The sequence below is a fragment of the Triturus cristatus genome, chromosome 8, assembly GCF_964204655.1.
Source record: "Triturus cristatus chromosome 8, aTriCri1.1, whole genome shotgun sequence".
Taxonomy (NCBI): Eukaryota; Metazoa; Chordata; class Amphibia; order Caudata; family Salamandridae; genus Triturus; species Triturus cristatus.
The window spans coordinates 54,116,866-54,133,707 of NC_140591.1; the positions used below are offsets into that span (position 1 = coordinate 54,116,866).

Sequence of the window (16,842 nt, forward strand, 5' to 3'; positions counted from 1 at the left end):
GAAAAACGACCTAACATTTATCCCAAAAACGCTACTCACCCATTTCACCAGTTAGCTGCTGAACAATGCAGGACACATTAAAACACAGCTCTAACCTCAGATTGAAAATCCAGGTTCTGCATCTCTGTTCTGGGATTGTTCAAAAAAAGAGGCTGAATACTATAGCTGCTGGCAGGCCGAAATATCTCAGTTGGGAGAGTGTTAGACTGAAGATCTAAAGGTCCCTGGTTCAATCCCGGGTTTAGGCACATTTTGAACTTCTGCTTTGCATGCCACAAATGCTATTTGGAGTCAACTCATATTGACGTTGTTTATAATGATCAAAACCTTTTATCAAGCTGATCGATAAGACAACCATTTCAACATATTTTTTACATTCTGTCTTTCTGTCAAACTTGCTTCCACCTCTCTTGTATTCAACTTTACCTGCTTTATTTGCCAATTCTTCCTTTAATTGAAAGTAAAGCTTTGCCTACATCAGCCTCGAGTTCCCCTTATACAAAACTGTTAGTAGTCAGATGACCTAGTTTGCCTACCCTCGCCATATAGGTCTGTGTGTCTGAGTATAAGTCCATTCATAGTTTACAAACATCTTCTAACTAACTTGGCTCCTAAAAAGGAAATTCACCCATCAGACCAATTTAGCTGCTGAATAATATTGGACAATTTAACACATAACTGCACATGCAGATAGAATGACCAGGGTCTGCATTTATCTTTAACAATTATCAAAAATACAACAGAAAGCCAAAATGGCCAGCTGGATGAAATAGCTGAGTTGGGAGAGTGTTAGATTGAAAATCTAAAAGTCCCTTGTTCAATGCTGGGTTTCGGAAAAGTCTGAGAGGTTTCTTGCTTCTCACAAAATATTTCTTGGTATCAGCTCAAGTTTTTCTTTCTTTATTTATCAAAATATTTGATCAACTGATCGACAACAGGATCAATTCAACATAGAATTGTCTTTCTGTCCTCCTTCTAAATTTGCTTCCACCTCTCTTGCATTCAGCTTCGACTACAAATGTTTCCTATTTCATGCTTTTTTGTAAAGTAAACTCTTGTCTGCATCAGCTTCCACTTCTCCTTGAACACAGATTTCAGTATTCAGATGACATAGCTTACCTACTCAGGCCAAATACCTCTGTGTAATATGGTGCTAGTCCATTCAGAGTAAAAAAAAAAGCTACCTAACCTGGATCCGAAAAATGCTATTTACCTATTGCACCTGTTAACTGATGAATGATACAGGACATCTTAAAACATAGCTCTAGCATGAGGATGAGCATCTATTTTCTTGGGAAGTTTAAAAGAAAGGATGAAGACCCAAACTACCAGCAGGCCGAAATAGCTCAGTTGGGAGAGCGTTAGACTGAAGATCTAAAGGTCCCCGGTTCAATCCCGGGTTTCGGCACAATTTCAACTTCTGCTTTTCATGTCACAAAAGCTGTTTAGAGTTAAATCAACGCTCTTCTTTATCAAAACCTTTTATCAATCTGATCAACAACACAATCAATTCAACATATTATTTACTTTCTGTCTTCCTTTCAAACTTGCTTCCACCTCTCTTGTATTCAACTACGCCTCATTTATTTGCAACTTCTTGCTTTATTTTAAAGTAAAGCTTTGCCTGCATCAGCCTCCAATTCCCATTATACAAAACTGTCAGTAGTCAGATGACATAGCTTGTACACCCTGGCCATATAGGTCTGTGTTTCAGAGTATAAGTCAATTCAGAGTTTAGAAAAAAAAATTCTACCTACATTGTCCCCTAAAAAGGATATTCACTCATCAGACCAAGTTACCTGCTGAATGATACTGGACACTTTAACACATAACTATAAACGAAAATAGAATGACCAGGTTCTGTATGTATCGTCTACAATTATTAATAATACATCAGGAGGCCACAGGGACTTGTTGGCTGAAATATCTCAGTTGGGAGATCGTTAGACTGAAGAGCTTAAGGTACCTGATTCAATCCTGACTTTCAGCACAGTGCGAGGGGATCCTACATTCTTGCAAAATATTTCTTGAAATCAGCTCTAGTTTTTTTTTCTTTATTTCTCAAAATATTTTATCAACTGATCAACAACATGATAACTTCAACAAAAAGTTGTCTTTCTGTCCTCCTTCTAAACTTGCTTCCACCTCTCTTGCCATCAGCTTTGATGACAAATTTATCCCATTTTATACTTTTTTCAAAGTAAACTCTTGTCTGCATCAGCTTTCACTTCTCCTTGAACAAAGTTGTCAGTATTGAGATGACATAGCTTACCTACTCAGGCGACATACGTCTGTGTAATACAGTGCTGGTCCACTTAGAGTTTTAAAAGAAAAACGACCTAACATTTATCCCAAAAACGCTACTCACCCATTTCACCAGTTAGCTGCTGAACAATGCAGGACACATTAAAACACAGCTCTAACCTCAGATTGAAAATCCAGGTTCTGCATCTCTGTTCTGGGATTGTTCAAAAAAAGAGGCTGAATACTATAGCTGCTGGCAGGCCGAAATAGCTCAGTTGGGAGAGCGTTAGACTAAAGATCTAAAGGTCCCTGGTTCGATCCCGGGTTTCGGCACGTTTTGAACTTCTGCTTTGCATGCCACAAAGACTATTTTGAGTCAACTCATATTGACTTTGTTTATAATGATCAAAACATTTTATCAAGATAATCGACAATACAATTAATTCAACATATTATTTACTTTCTGTCTTTCTTTCAAACTTGCTTCCACCTCTCTTGTATTCAACTTTGCCTCCTTTATTTCCCAATTCTTCCTTTAATTGAAAGTAAAGCTTTGCCTGCATCAGCCTCCAGTTCCCCTTATACAAAACTGTTAGTAGTCAGATGACCTAGCTTGCCGACCCTCGCCATATAGGTCTGTGTTTCTGAGTATAAGTCCATTCATAGTTTACAAACATCATCTAACTAACTTGGCTCCTAAAAAGGAAATTCACCCATCAGACCAATTTAGCTACTGAATAATACTGGACAATTTAACACATAACTGCACATGCAGATAGAGTGACCAGGTTCTGCATTTTTCTTTAACAATTATAAAAAATACAACAGAAAGCCAAAATTGCCAGCTGGATGAAATAGCTCAGTTGGGAGAGCAGTAGACTGAAGATCTAAAGGTCCCTGGTTCAATCCCGGGTTTAGGCACATTTTGAACTTCTGCTTTGCATGCCACAAATGCTATTTGGAGTCAACTCATATTGACGTTGTTTATAATGATCAAAACCTTTTATCAAGCTGATCGAAAAGACAACCATTTCAACATATTTTTTACATTCTCTCTTTCTGTCAAACTTGCTTCCACCTCTCTTGTATTCAACTTTACCTGCTTTATTTGCCAATTCTTCCTTTAATTGAAAGTAAAGCTTTGCCTGCATCAGCCTCGAGTTCCCCTTATACAAAACTGTTAGTAGTCAGATGACCTAGTTTGCCTACCCTCGCCATATAGGTCTGTGTCTCTGAGTATAAGTCCATTCATAGTTTACAAACATCTTCTAACTAACTTGGCTCCTAAAAAGGAAATTCACCCATCAGACCAATTTAGCTGCTGAATAATATTGGACAATTTAACACATAACTGCACATGCAGATAGAATGACCAGGGTCTGCATTTATCTTTAACAATTATCAAAAATACAACAGAAAGCCAAAATGGCCAGCTGGATGAAATAGCTCAGTTGGGAGAGTGTTAGATTGAAAATCTAAAAGTCCCTTGTTCAATGCTGGGTTTCGGAAAAGTCTGAGAGGTTTCTTGCTTCTCACAAAATATTTCTTGGTATCAGCTCAAGTTTTTCTTTCTTTATTTATCAAAATATTTGATCAACTGATCGACAACATGATCAATTCAACATAGAATTGTCTTTCTGTCCTCCTTCTAAATTTGCTTCCACCTCTCTTGCATTCAGCTTCGACTACAAATGTTTCCTATTTCATGCTTTTTTGTAAAGTAAACTCTTGTCTGCATCAGCTTCCACTTCTCCTTGAACACAGATTTCAGTATTCAGATGACATAGCTTACCTACTCAGGCCAAATACCTCTGTGTAATATGGTGCTAGTCCATTCAGAGTAAAAAACAAAAGCTACCTAACCTGGATCCGAAAAATGCTATTTACCTATTGCACCCGTTAACTGATGAATGATACAGGACATCTTAAAACATAGCTCTAGCATGAGGTTGAGCATCTATTTTCTTGGGAAGTTTAAAAGAAAGGATGAAGACCCAAACTACCAGCAGGCCGAAATAGCTCAGTTGGGAGAGCGTTAGACTGAAGATCTAAAGGTCCCTGGTTCAATCCCGGGTTTCGGCACAATTTCAACTTCTGCTTTTCATGTCACAAAAGCTGTTTGGAGTTAAATCAACGCTCTTCTTTATCAAAACCTTTTATCAATCTGATCAACAACACAATCAATTCAACATATTATTTACTTTCTGTCTTCCTTTCAAACTTGCTTCCACCTCTCTTGTATTCAACTATGCCTCATTTATTTGAAACTTCTTGCTTTATTTTAAAGTAAAGCTTTGCCTGCATCAGCCTCCAATTCCCCTTATACAAAACTGTCAGTAGTCAGATGACATAGCTTGTACACCCTGGCCATATAGGTCTGTGTTTCAGAGTATAAGTCAATTCAGAGTTTAGAAAAAAAAATTCTACCTACATTGTCCCCTAAAAAGGATATTCACTCATCAGACCAAGTTACCTGCTGAATGATACTGGACACTTTAACACATAACTATAAACGAAAATAGAATGACCAGGTTCTGTATGTATCGTCTACAATTATTAATAATACATCAGGAGGCCACAGGGACTTGTTGGCTGAAATATCTCAGTTGGGAGATCGTTAGACTGAAGAGCTTAAGGTACCTGATTCAATCCTGACTTTCAGCACAGTGCGAGGGGATCCTACATTCTTGCAAAATATTTCTTGAAATCAGCTCTAGGTTTTTTTTCCTTTATTTCTCAAAATATTTTATCAACTGATCAACAACATGATAACTTCAACAAAAAGTTGTCTTTCTGTCCTCCTTCTAAACTTGCTTCCACCTCTCTTGCCATCAGCTTTGATGACGAATTTATTCCATTTTATACTTTTTTCAAAGCAAACTCTTGTCTGCATCAGCTTTCACTTCTCCTTGAACAAAGTTGTCAGTATTGAGATGACATAGCTTACCTACTCAGGCGACATACGTCTGTGTAATACAGTGCTGGTCCACTTAGAGTTTTAAAAGAAAAACGACCTAACATTTATCCCAAAAACGCTACTCACCCATTTCACCAGTTAGCTGCTGAACAATGCAGGACACATTAAAACACAGCTCTAACCTCAGATTGAAAATCCAGGTTCTGCATCTCTGTTCTGGGATTGTTCAAAAAAAGAGGCTGAATACTATAACTGCTGGCAGGCCGAAATATCTCAGTTGGGAGAGCGTTAGACTGAAGATCTAAAGGTCCCTGGTTCGATCCCGGGTTTCGGCACATTTTGAACTTCTGCTTTGCATGCCACAAAGACTATTTTGAGTCAACTCATATTGACTTTGTTTATAATGATCAAAACCTTTTATCAAGATAATCGACAATACAATTAATTCAACATATTATTTACTTTCTGTCTTTCTTTCAAACTTGCTTCCACCTCTCTTGTATTCAACTTTGCCTCCTTTATTTCCCAATTCTTCCTTTAATTGAAAGTAAAGCTTTGCCTGCATCAGCCTCCAGTTCCCCTTATACAAAACTGTTAGTAGTCAGATGACCTAGCTTGCCGACCCTCGCCATATAGGTCTGTGTTTCTGAGTATAAATCCATTCATAGTTTACAAACATCATCTAACTAACTTGGCTCCTAAAAAGGAAATTCACCCATCAGACCAATTTAGCTACTGAATAATACTGGACAATTTAACACATAACTGCACATGCAGATAGAGTGACCAGGTTCTGCATTTATCTTTAACAATTATAAAAAATACAACAGAAAGCCAAAATTGCCAGCTGGATGAAATAGCTCAGTTGGGAGAGCAGTAGACTGAAGATTTAAAGGTCCCTGGTTCAATCCCGGGTTTAGGCACATTTTGAACTTCTGCTTTGCATGCCACAAATGCTATTTGGAGTCAACTCATATTGACGTTGTTTATAATGATCAAAACCTTTTATCAAGCTGATCGATAAGACAACCATTTCAACATATTTTTTACATTCTGTCTTTCTGTCAAACTTGCTTCCACCTCTCTTGTATTCAACTTTACCTGCTTTATTTGCCAATTCTTCCTTTAATTGAAAGTAAAGCTTTGCCTGCATCAGCCTCGAGTTCCCCTTATACAAAACTGTTAGTAGTCAGATGACCTAGTTTGCCTACCCTCGCCATATAGGTCTGTGTGTCTGAGTATAAGTCCATTCATAGTTTACAAACATCTTCTAACTAACTTGGCTCCTAAAAAGGAAATTCACCCATCAGACCAATTTAGCTGCTGAATAATATTGGACAATTTAACACATAACTGCACATGCAGATAGAATGACCAGGGTCTGCATTTATCTTTAACAATTATCAAAAATACAACAGAAAGCCAAAATGGCCAGCGGGATGAAATAGCTCAGTTGGGAGAGTGTTAGATTGAAAATCTAAAAGTCCCTTGTTCAATGCTGGGTTTCGGAAAAGTCTGAGAGGTTTCTTGCTTCTCACAAAATATTTCTTGGTATCAGCTCAAGTTTTTCTTTCTTTATTTATCAAAATATTTGATCAACTGATCGACAACATGATCAATTCAACATAGAATTGTCTTTCTGTCCTCCTTCTAAATTTGCTTCCACCTCTCTTGCATTCAGCTTCGACTACAAATGTTTCCTATTTCATGCTTTTTTGTAAAGTAAACTCTTGTCTGCATCAGCTTCCACTTCTCCTTGAACACAGATTTCAGTATTCAGATGACATAGCTTACCTACTCAGGCCAAATACCTCTGTGTAATATGGTGCTAGTCCATTCAGAGTAAAAAACAAAAGCTACCTAACCTGGATCCGAAAAATGCTATTTACCTATTGCACCCGTTAACTGATGAATGATACAGGACATCTTAAAACATAGCTCTAGCATGAGGTTGAGCATCTATTTTCTTGGGAAGTTTAAAAGAAAGGATGAAGACCCAAACTACCAGCAGGCCGAAATAGCTCAGTTGGGAGAGCGTTAGACTGAAGATCTAAAGGTCCCTGGTTCAATCCCGGGTTTCGGCACAATTTCAACTTCTGCTTTTCATGTCACAAAAGCTGTTTGGAGTTAAATCAACGCTCTTCTTTATCAAAACCTTTTATCAATCTGATCAACAACACAATCAATTCAACATATTATTTACTTTCTGTCTTCCTTTCAAACTTGCTTCCACCTCTCTTGTATTCAACTATGCCTCATTTATTTGCAACTTCTTGCTTTATTTTAAAGTAAAGCTTTGCCTGCATCAGCCTCCAATTCCCCTTATACAAAACTGTCAGTAGTCAGATGACATAGCTTGTACACCCTGGCCATATAGGTCTGTGTTTCAGAGTATAAGTCAATTCAGAGTTTAGGAAAAAAAAATTCTACCTACCTTGTCCCCTAAAAAGGATATTCACTCATCAGACCAAGTTACCTGCTGAATGATACTGGACACTTTAACACATAACTATAAACGAAAATAGAATGACCAGGTTCTGTATGTATCGTCTACAATTATTAATAATACATCAGGAGGCCACAGGGACTTGTTGGCTGAAATATCTCAGTTGGGAGATCGTTAGACTGAAGAGCTTAAGGTACCTGATTCAATCCTGACTTTCAGCACAGTGCGAGGGGATCCTACATTCTTGCAAAATATTTCTTGAAATCAGCTCTAGTTTTTTTTTTTATTTCTCAAAATATTTTATCAACTGATCAACAACATGATAACTTCAACAAAAAGTTGTCTTTCTGTCCTCCTTCTAAACTTGCTTCCACCTCTCTTGCCATCAACTTTGATGACAAATTTATCCCATTTTATACTTTTTTCAAAGTAAACTCTTGTCTGCATCAGCTTTCACTTCTCCTTGAACAAAGTTGTCAGTATTGAGATGACATAGCTTACCTACTCAGGCGACATACGTCTGTGTAATACAGTGCTGGTCCACTTAGAGTTTTAAAAGAAAAACGACCTAACATTTATCCCAAAAACGCTACTCACCCTTTCACCAGTTAGCTGCTGAACAATGCAGGACACATTAAAACACAGCTCTAACCTCAGATTGAAAATCCAGGTTCTGCATCTCTGTTCTGGGATTGTTCAAAAAAAGAGGCTGAATACTATAGCTGCTGGCAGGCCGAAATAGCTCAGTTGGGAGAGCGTTAGACTGAAGATCTAAAGGTCCCTGGTTCGATCCCGGGTTTGGGCACATTTTGAACTTCTGCTTTGCATGCCACAAAGACTATTTTGAGTCAACTCATATTGACTTTGTTTATAATGATCAAAACCTTTTATCAAGATAATCGACAATACAATTAATTCAACATATTATTTACTTTCTGTCTTTCTTTCAAACTTGCTTCCACCTCTCTTGTATTCAACTTTGCCTCCTTTATTTCCCAATTCTTCCTTTAATTGAAAGTAAAGCTTTGCCTGCATCAGCCTCCAGTTCCCCTTATACAAAACTGTTAGTAGTAAGATGACCTAGCTTGCCGACCCTCGCCATATAGGTCTGTGTTTCTGAGTATAAGTCCATTCATAGTTTACAAACATCATCTAACTAACTTGGCTCCTAAAAAGGAAATTCACCCATCAGACCAATTTAGCTACTGAATAATACTGGACAATTTAACACATAACTGCACATGCAGATAGAGTGACCAGGTTCTGCATTTTTCTTTAACAATTATAAAAAATACAACAGAAAGCCAAAATTGCCAGCTGGATGAAATAGCTCAGTTGGTAGAGCAGTAGACTGAAGATCTAAAGGTCCCTGGTTCAATCCCGGGTTTAGGCACATTTTGAACTTCTGCTTTGCATGCCACAAATGCTATTTGGAGTCAACTCATATTGACGTTGTTTATAATGATCAAAACCATTTATCAAGCTGATCGATAAGACAACCATTTCAACATATTTTTTACATTCTGTCTTTCTGTCAAACTTGCTTCCACCTCTCTTGTATTCAACTTTACCTGCTTTATTTGCCAATTCTTCCTTTAATTGAAAGTAAAGCTTTGCCTGCATCAGCCTCGAGTTCCCCTTATACAAAACTGTTAGTAGTCAGATGACCTAGTTTGCCTACCCTCGCCATATAGGTCTGTGTCTCTGAGTATAAGTCCATTCATAGTTTACAAACATCTTCTAACTAACTTGGCTCCTAAAAAGGAAATTCACCCATCAGACCAATTTAGCTGCTGAATAATATTGGACAATTTAACACATAACTGCACATGCAGATAGAATGACCAGGGTCTGCATTTATCTTTAACAATTATCAAAAATACAACAGAAAGCCAAAATGGCCAGCTGGATGAAATAGCTCAGTTGGGAGAGTGTTAGATTGAAAATCTAAAAGTCCCTTGTTCAATGCTGGGTTTCGGAAAAGTCTGAGAGGTTTCTTGCTTCTCACAAAATATTTCTTGGTATCAGCTCAAGTTTTTCTTTCTTTATTTATCAAAATATTTGATCAACTGATCGACAACATGATCAATTCAACATAGAATTGTCTTTCTGTCCTCCTTCTAAATTTGCTTCCACCTCTCTTGCATTCAGCTTCGACTACAAATGTTTCCTATTTCATGCTTTTTTGTAAAGTAAACTCTTGTCTGCATCAGCTTCCACTTCTCCTTGAACACAGATTTCAGTATTCAGATGACATAGCTTACCTACTCAGGCCAAATACCTCTGTGTAATATGGTGCTAGTCCATTCAGAGTAAAAAACAAAAGCTACCTAACCTGGATCCGAAAAATGCTATTTACCTATTGCACCCGTTAAGTGATGAATGATACAGGACATCTTAAAACATAGCTCTAGCATGAGGTTGAGCATCTATTTTCTTGGGAAGTTTAAAAGAAAGGATGAAGACCCAAACTACCAGCAGGCCGAAATAGCTCAGTTGGGAGAGCGTTAGACTGAAGATCTAAAGGTCCCTGGTTCAATCCCGGGTTTCGGCACAATTTCAACTTCTGCTTTTCATGTCACAAAAGCTGTTTGGAGTTAAATCAACGCTCTTCTTTATCAAAACCTTTTATCAATCTGATCAACAACACAATCAATTCAACATATTATTTACTTTCTGTCTTCCTTTCAAACTTGCTTCCACCTCTCTTGTATTCAACTATGCCTCATTTATTTGAAACTTCTTGCTTTATTTTAAAGTAAAGCTTTGCCTGCATCAGCCTCCAATTCCCCTTATACAAAACTGTCAGTAGTCAGATGACATAGCTTGTACACCCTGGCCATATAGGTCTGTGTTTCAGAGTATAAGTCAATTCAGAGTTTAGAAAAAAAAATTCTACCTACATTGTCCCCTAAAAAGGATATTCACTCATCAGACCAAGTTACCTGCTGAATGATACTGGACACTTTAACACATAACTATAAACGAAAATAGAATGACCAGGTTCTGTATGTATCGTCTACAATTATTAATAATACATCAGGAGGCCACAGGGACTTGTTGGCTGAAATATCTCAGTTGGGAGATCGTTAGACTGAAGAGCTTAAGGTACCTGATTCAATCCTGACTTTCAGCACAGTGCGAGGGGATCCTACATTCTTGCAAAATATTTCTTGAAATCAGCTCTAGGTTTTTTTTCCTTTATTTCTCAAAATATTTTATCAACTGATCAACAACATGATAACTTCAACAAAAAGTTGTCTTTCTGTCCTCCTTCTAAACTTGCTTCCACCTCTCTTGCCATCAGCTTTGATGACGAATTTATTCCATTTTATACTTTTTTCAAAGCAAACTCTTGTCTGCATCAGCTTTCACTTCTCCTTGAACAAAGTTGTCAGTATTGAGATGACATAGCTTACCTACTCAGGCGACATACGTCTGTGTAATACAGTGCTGGTCCACTTAGAGTTTTAAAAGAAAAACGACCTAACATTTATCCCAAAAACGCTACTCACCCATTTCACCAGTTAGCTGCTGAACAATGCAGGACACATTAAAACACAGCTCTAACCTCAGATTGAAAATCCAGGTTCTGCATCTCTGTTCTGGGATTGTTCAAAAAAAGAGGCTGAATACTATAACTGCTGGCAGGCCGAAATATCTCAGTTGGGAGAGCGTTAGACTGAAGATCTAAAGGTCCCTGGTTCGATCCCGGGTTTCGGCACATTTTGAACTTCTGCTTTGCATGCCACAAAGACTATTTTGAGTCAACTCATATTGACTTTGTTTATAATGATCAAAACCTTTTATCAAGATAATCGACAATACAATTAATTCAACATATTATTTACTTTCTGTCTTTCTTTCAAACTTGCTTCCACCTCTCTTGTATTCAACTTTGCCTCCTTTATTTCCCAATTCTTCCTTTAATTGAAAGTAAAGCTTTGCCTGCATCAGCCTCCAGTTCCCCTTATACAAAACTGTTAGTAGTCAGATGACCTAGCTTGCCGACCCTCGCCATATAGGTCTGTGTTTCTGAGTATAAATCCATTCATAGTTTACAAACATCATCTAACTAACTTGGCTCCTAAAAAGGAAATTCACCCATCAGACCAATTTAGCTACTGAATAATACTGGACAATTTAACACATAACTGCACATGCAGATAGAGTGACCAGGTTCTGCATTTATCTTTAACAATTATAAAAAATACAACAGAAAGCCAAAATTGCCAGCTGGATGAAATAGCTCAGTTGGGAGAGCAGTAGACTGAAGATTTAAAGGTCCCTGGTTCAATCCCGGGTTTAGGCACATTTTGAACTTCTGCTTTGCATGCCACAAATGCTATTTGGAGTCAACTCATATTGACGTTGTTTATAATGATCAAAACCTTTTATCAAGCTGATCGATAAGACAACCATTTCAACATATTTTTTACATTCTGTCTTTCTGTCAAACTTGCTTCCACCTCTCTTGTATTCAACTTTACCTGCTTTATTTGCCAATTCTTCCTTTAATTGAAAGTAAAGCTTTGCCTGCATCAGCCTCGAGTTCCCCTTATACAAAACTGTTAGTAGTCAGATGACCTAGTTTGCCTACCCTCGCCATATAGGTCTGTGTGTCTGAGTATAAGTCCATTCATAGTTTACAAACATCTTCTAACTAACTTGGCTCCTAAAAAGGAAATTCACCCATCAGACCAATTTAGCTGCTGAATAATATTGGACAATTTAACACATAACTGCACATGCAGATAGAATGACCAGGGTCTGCATTTATCTTTAACAATTATCAAAAATACAACAGAAAGCCAAAATGGCCAGCGGGATGAAATAGCTCAGTTGGGAGAGTGTTAGATTGAAAATCTAAAAGTCCCTTGTTCAATGCTGGGTTTCGGAAAAGTCTGAGAGGTTTCTTGCTTCTCACAAAATATTTCTTGGTATCAGCTCAAGTTTTTCTTTCTTTATTTATCAAAATATTTGATCAACTGATCGACAACATGATCAATTCAACATAGAATTGTCTTTCTGTCCTCCTTCTAAATTTGCTTCCACCTCTCTTGCATTCAGCTTCGACTACAAATGTTTCCTATTTCATGCTTTTTTGTAAAGTAAACTCTTGTCTGCATCAGCTTCCACTTCTCCTTGAACACAGATTTCAGTATTCAGATGACATAGCTTACCTACTCAGGCCAAATACCTCTGTGTAATATGGTGCTAGTCCATTCAGAGTAAAAAACAAAAGCTACCTAACCTGGATCCGAAAAATGCTATTTACCTATTGCACCCGTTAACTGATGAATGATACAGGACATCTTAAAACATAGCTCTAGCATGAGGTTGAGCATCTATTTTCTTGGGAAGTTTAAAAGAAAGGATGAAGACCCAAACTACCAGCAGGCCGAAATAGCTCAGTTGGGAGAGCGTTAGACTGAAGATCTAAAGGTCCCTGGTTCAATCCCGGGTTTCGGCACAATTTCAACTTCTGCTTTTCATGTCACAAAAGCTGTTTGGAGTTAAATCAACGCTCTTCTTTATCAAAACCTTTTATCAATCTGATCAACAACACAATCAATTCAACATATTATTTACTTTCTGTCTTCCTTTCAAACTTGCTTCCACCTCTCTTGTATTCAACTATGCCTCATTTATTTGCAACTTCTTGCTTTATTTTAAAGTAAAGCTTTGCCTGCATCAGCCTCCAATTCCCCTTATACAAAACTGTCAGTAGTCAGATGACATAGCTTGTACACCCTGGCCATATAGGTCTGTGTTTCAGAGTATAAGTCAATTCAGAGTTTAGGAAAAAAAAATTCTACCTACCTTGTCCCCTAAAAAGGATATTCACTCATCAGACCAAGTTACCTGCTGAATGATACTGGACACTTTAACACATAACTATAAACGAAAATAGAATGACCAGGTTCTGTATGTATCGTCTACAATTATTAATAATACATCAGGAGGCCACAGGGACTTGTTGGCTGAAATATCTCAGTTGGGAGATCGTTAGACTGAAGAGCTTAAGGTACCTGATTCAATCCTGACTTTCAGCACAGTGCGAGGGGATCCTACATTCTTGCAAAATATTTCTTGAAATCAGCTCTAGTTTTTTTTTTTATTTCTCAAAATATTTTATCAACTGATCAACAACATGATAACTTCAACAAAAAGTTGTCTTTCTGTCCTCCTTCTAAACTTGCTTCCACCTCTCTTGCCATCAACTTTGATGACAAATTTATCCCATTTTATACTTTTTTCAAAGTAAACTCTTGTCTGCATCAGCTTTCACTTCTCCTTGAACAAAGTTGTCAGTATTGTGATGACATAGCTTACCTACTCAGGCGACATACGTCTGTGTAATACAGTGCTGGTCCACTTAGAGTTTTAAAAGAAAAACGACCTAACATTTATCCCAAAAACGCTACTCACCCTTTCACCAGTTAGCTGCTGAACAATGCAGGACACATTAAAACACAGCTCTAACCTCAGATTGAAAATCCAGGTTCTGCATCTCTGTTCTGGGATTGTTCAAAAAAAGAGGCTGAATACTATAGCTGCTGGCAGGCCGAAATAGCTCAGTTGGGAGAGCGTTAGACTGAAGATCTAAAGGTCCCTGGTTCGATCCCGGGTTTGGGCACATTTTGAACTTCTGCTTTGCATGCCACAAAGACTATTTTGAGTCAACTCATATTGACTTTGTTTATAATGATCAAAACCTTTTATCAAGATAATCGACAATACAATTAATTCAACATATTATTTACTTTCTGTCTTTCTTTCAAACTTGCTTCCACCTCTCTTGTATTCAACTTTGCCTCCTTTATTTCCCAATTCTTCCTTTAATTGAAAGTAAAGCTTTGCCTGCATCAGCCTCCAGTTCCCCTTATACAAAACTGTTAGTAGTAAGATGACCTAGCTTGCCGACCCTCGCCATATAGGTCTGTGTTTCTGAGTATAAGTCCATTCATAGTTTACAAACATCATCTAACTAACTTGGCTCCTAAAAAGGAAATTCACCCATCAGACCAATTTAGCTACTGAATAATACTGGACAATTTAACACATAACTGCACATGCAGATAGAGTGACCAGGTTCTGCATTTTTCTTTAACAATTATAAAAAATACAACAGAAAGCCAAAATTGCCAGCTGGATGAAATAGCTCAGTTGGTAGAGCAGTAGACTGAAGATCTAAAGGTCCCTGGTTCAATCCCGGGTTTAGGCACATTTTGAACTTCTGCTTTGCATGCCACAAATGCTATTTGGAGTCAACTCATATTGACGTTGTTTATAATGATCAAAACCATTTATCAAGCTGATCGATAAGACAACCATTTCAACATATTTTTTACATTCTGTCTTTCTGTCAAACTTGCTTCCACCTCTCTTGTATTCAACTTTACCTGCTTTATTTGCCAATTCTTCCTTTAATTGAAAGTAAAGCTTTGCCTGCATCAGCCTCGAGTTCCCCTTATACAAAACTGTTAGTAGTCAGATGACCTAGTTTGCCTACCCTCGCCATATAGGTCTGTGTGTCTGAGTATAAGTCCATTCATAGTTTACAAACATCTTCTAACTAACTTGGCTCCTAAAAAGGAAATTCACCCATCAGACCAATTTAGCTGCTGAATAATATTGGACAATTTAACACATAACTGCACATGCAGATAGAATGACCAGGGTCTGCATTTATCTTTAACAATTATCAAAAATACAACAGAAAGCCAAAATGGCCAGCTGGATGAATTAGCTCAGTTGGGAGAGTGTTAGATTGAAAATCTAAAAGTCCCTTGTTCAATGCTGGGTTTCGGAAAAGTCTGAGAGGTTTCTTGCTTCTCACAAAATATTTCTTGGTATCAGCTCAAGTTTTTCTTTCTTTATTTATCAAAATATTTGATCAACTGATCGACAACATGATCAATTCAACATAGAATTGTCTTTCTGTCCTCCTTCTAAATTTGCTTCCACCTCTCTTGCATTCAGCTTCGACTACAAATGTTTCCTATTTCATGCTTTTTTGTAAAGTAAACTCTTGTCTGCATCAGCTTCCACTTCTCCTTGAACACAGATTTCAGTATTCAGATGACATAGCTTACCTACTCAGGCCAAATACCTCTGTGTAATATGGTGCTAGTCCATTCAGAGTAAAAAACAAAAGCTACCTAACCTGGATCCGAAAAATGCTATTTACCTATTGCACCCGTTAAGTGATGAATGATACAGGACATCTTAAAACATAGCTCTAGCATGAGGTTGAGCATCTATTTTCTTGGGAAGTTTAAAAGAAAGGATGAAGACCCAAACTACCAGCAGGCCGAAATAGCTCAGTTGGGAGAGCGTTAGACTGAAGATCTAAAGGTCCCTGGTTCAATCCCGGGTTTCGGCACAATTTCAACTTCTGCTTTTCATGTCACAAAAGCTGTTTGGAGTTAAATCAACGCTCTTCTTTATCAAAACCTTTTATCAATCTGATCAACAACACAATCAATTCAACATATTATTTACTTTCCGTCTTCCTTTCAAACTTGCTTCCACCTCTCTTGTATTCAACTATGCCTCATTTATTTGCAACTTCTTGCTTTATTTTAAAGTAAAGCTTTGCCTGCATCAGCCTCCAATTCCCCTTATACAAAACTGTCAGTAGTCAGATGACATAGCTTGTACACCCTGGCCATATAGGTCTGTGTTTCAGAGTATAAGTCAATTCAGAGTTTAGAAAAAAAAATTCTACCTACCTTGTCCCCTAAAAAGGATATTCACTCATCAGACCAAGTTACCTGCTGAATGATACTGGACACTTTAACACATAACTATAAACGAAAATAGAATGACCAGGTTCTGTATGTATCGTCTACAATTATTAATAATACATCAGGAGGCCACAGGGACTTGTTGGCTGAAATATCTCAGTTGGGAGATCGTTAGACTGAAGAGCTTAAGGTACCTGATTCAATCCTGACTTTCAGCACAGTGCGAGGGGATCCTACATTCTTGCAAAATATTTCTTGAAATCAGCTCTAGTTTTTTTTTCTTTATTTCTCAAAATATTTTATCAACTGATCAACAACATGATAACTTCAACAAAAAGTTGTCTTTCTGTCCTCCTTCTAAACTTGCTTCCACCTCTCTTGCCATCAACTTTGATGACGAATTTATCCCATTTTATACTTTTTTCAAAGTAAACTCTTGTCTGCATCAGCTTTCACTTCTCCTTGAACAAAGTTGTCAGTAT

General features: G+C 37.5%; 7 non-coding genes across 7 annotated transcripts; all 7 read left to right on the forward strand.

The window, feature by feature from the left end:
• The first annotated feature begins 1,335 nt into the window (after window positions 1-1,335).
• TRNAF-GAA (transfer RNA phenylalanine (anticodon GAA)) lies at window positions 1,336-1,408 on the forward strand. The gene has a single exon. It is a non-coding gene; the product is annotated as a tRNA-Phe (tRNA).
• A 1,096-nt stretch (window positions 1,409-2,504) lies between these two features.
• On the forward strand, window positions 2,505-2,577 carry TRNAF-AAA (transfer RNA phenylalanine (anticodon AAA)). The gene has a single exon. It is a non-coding gene; the product is annotated as a tRNA-Phe (tRNA).
• Window positions 2,578-4,253: 1,676 nt separating this feature from the next.
• TRNAF-GAA (transfer RNA phenylalanine (anticodon GAA)) lies at window positions 4,254-4,326 on the forward strand. Its single transcript has one exon. It is a non-coding gene; the product is annotated as a tRNA-Phe (tRNA).
• Window positions 4,327-7,172: 2,846 nt separating this feature from the next.
• On the forward strand, window positions 7,173-7,245 carry TRNAF-GAA (transfer RNA phenylalanine (anticodon GAA)). Its single transcript has one exon. It is a non-coding gene; the product is annotated as a tRNA-Phe (tRNA).
• A 2,843-nt stretch (window positions 7,246-10,088) lies between these two features.
• On the forward strand, window positions 10,089-10,161 carry TRNAF-GAA (transfer RNA phenylalanine (anticodon GAA)). The gene has a single exon. It is a non-coding gene; the product is annotated as a tRNA-Phe (tRNA).
• A 2,846-nt stretch (window positions 10,162-13,007) lies between these two features.
• TRNAF-GAA (transfer RNA phenylalanine (anticodon GAA)) lies at window positions 13,008-13,080 on the forward strand. Its single transcript has one exon. It is a non-coding gene; the product is annotated as a tRNA-Phe (tRNA).
• A 2,843-nt stretch (window positions 13,081-15,923) lies between these two features.
• On the forward strand, window positions 15,924-15,996 carry TRNAF-GAA (transfer RNA phenylalanine (anticodon GAA)). Its single transcript has one exon. It is a non-coding gene; the product is annotated as a tRNA-Phe (tRNA).
• The last annotated feature ends 846 nt before the right edge of the window (window positions 15,997-16,842 follow it).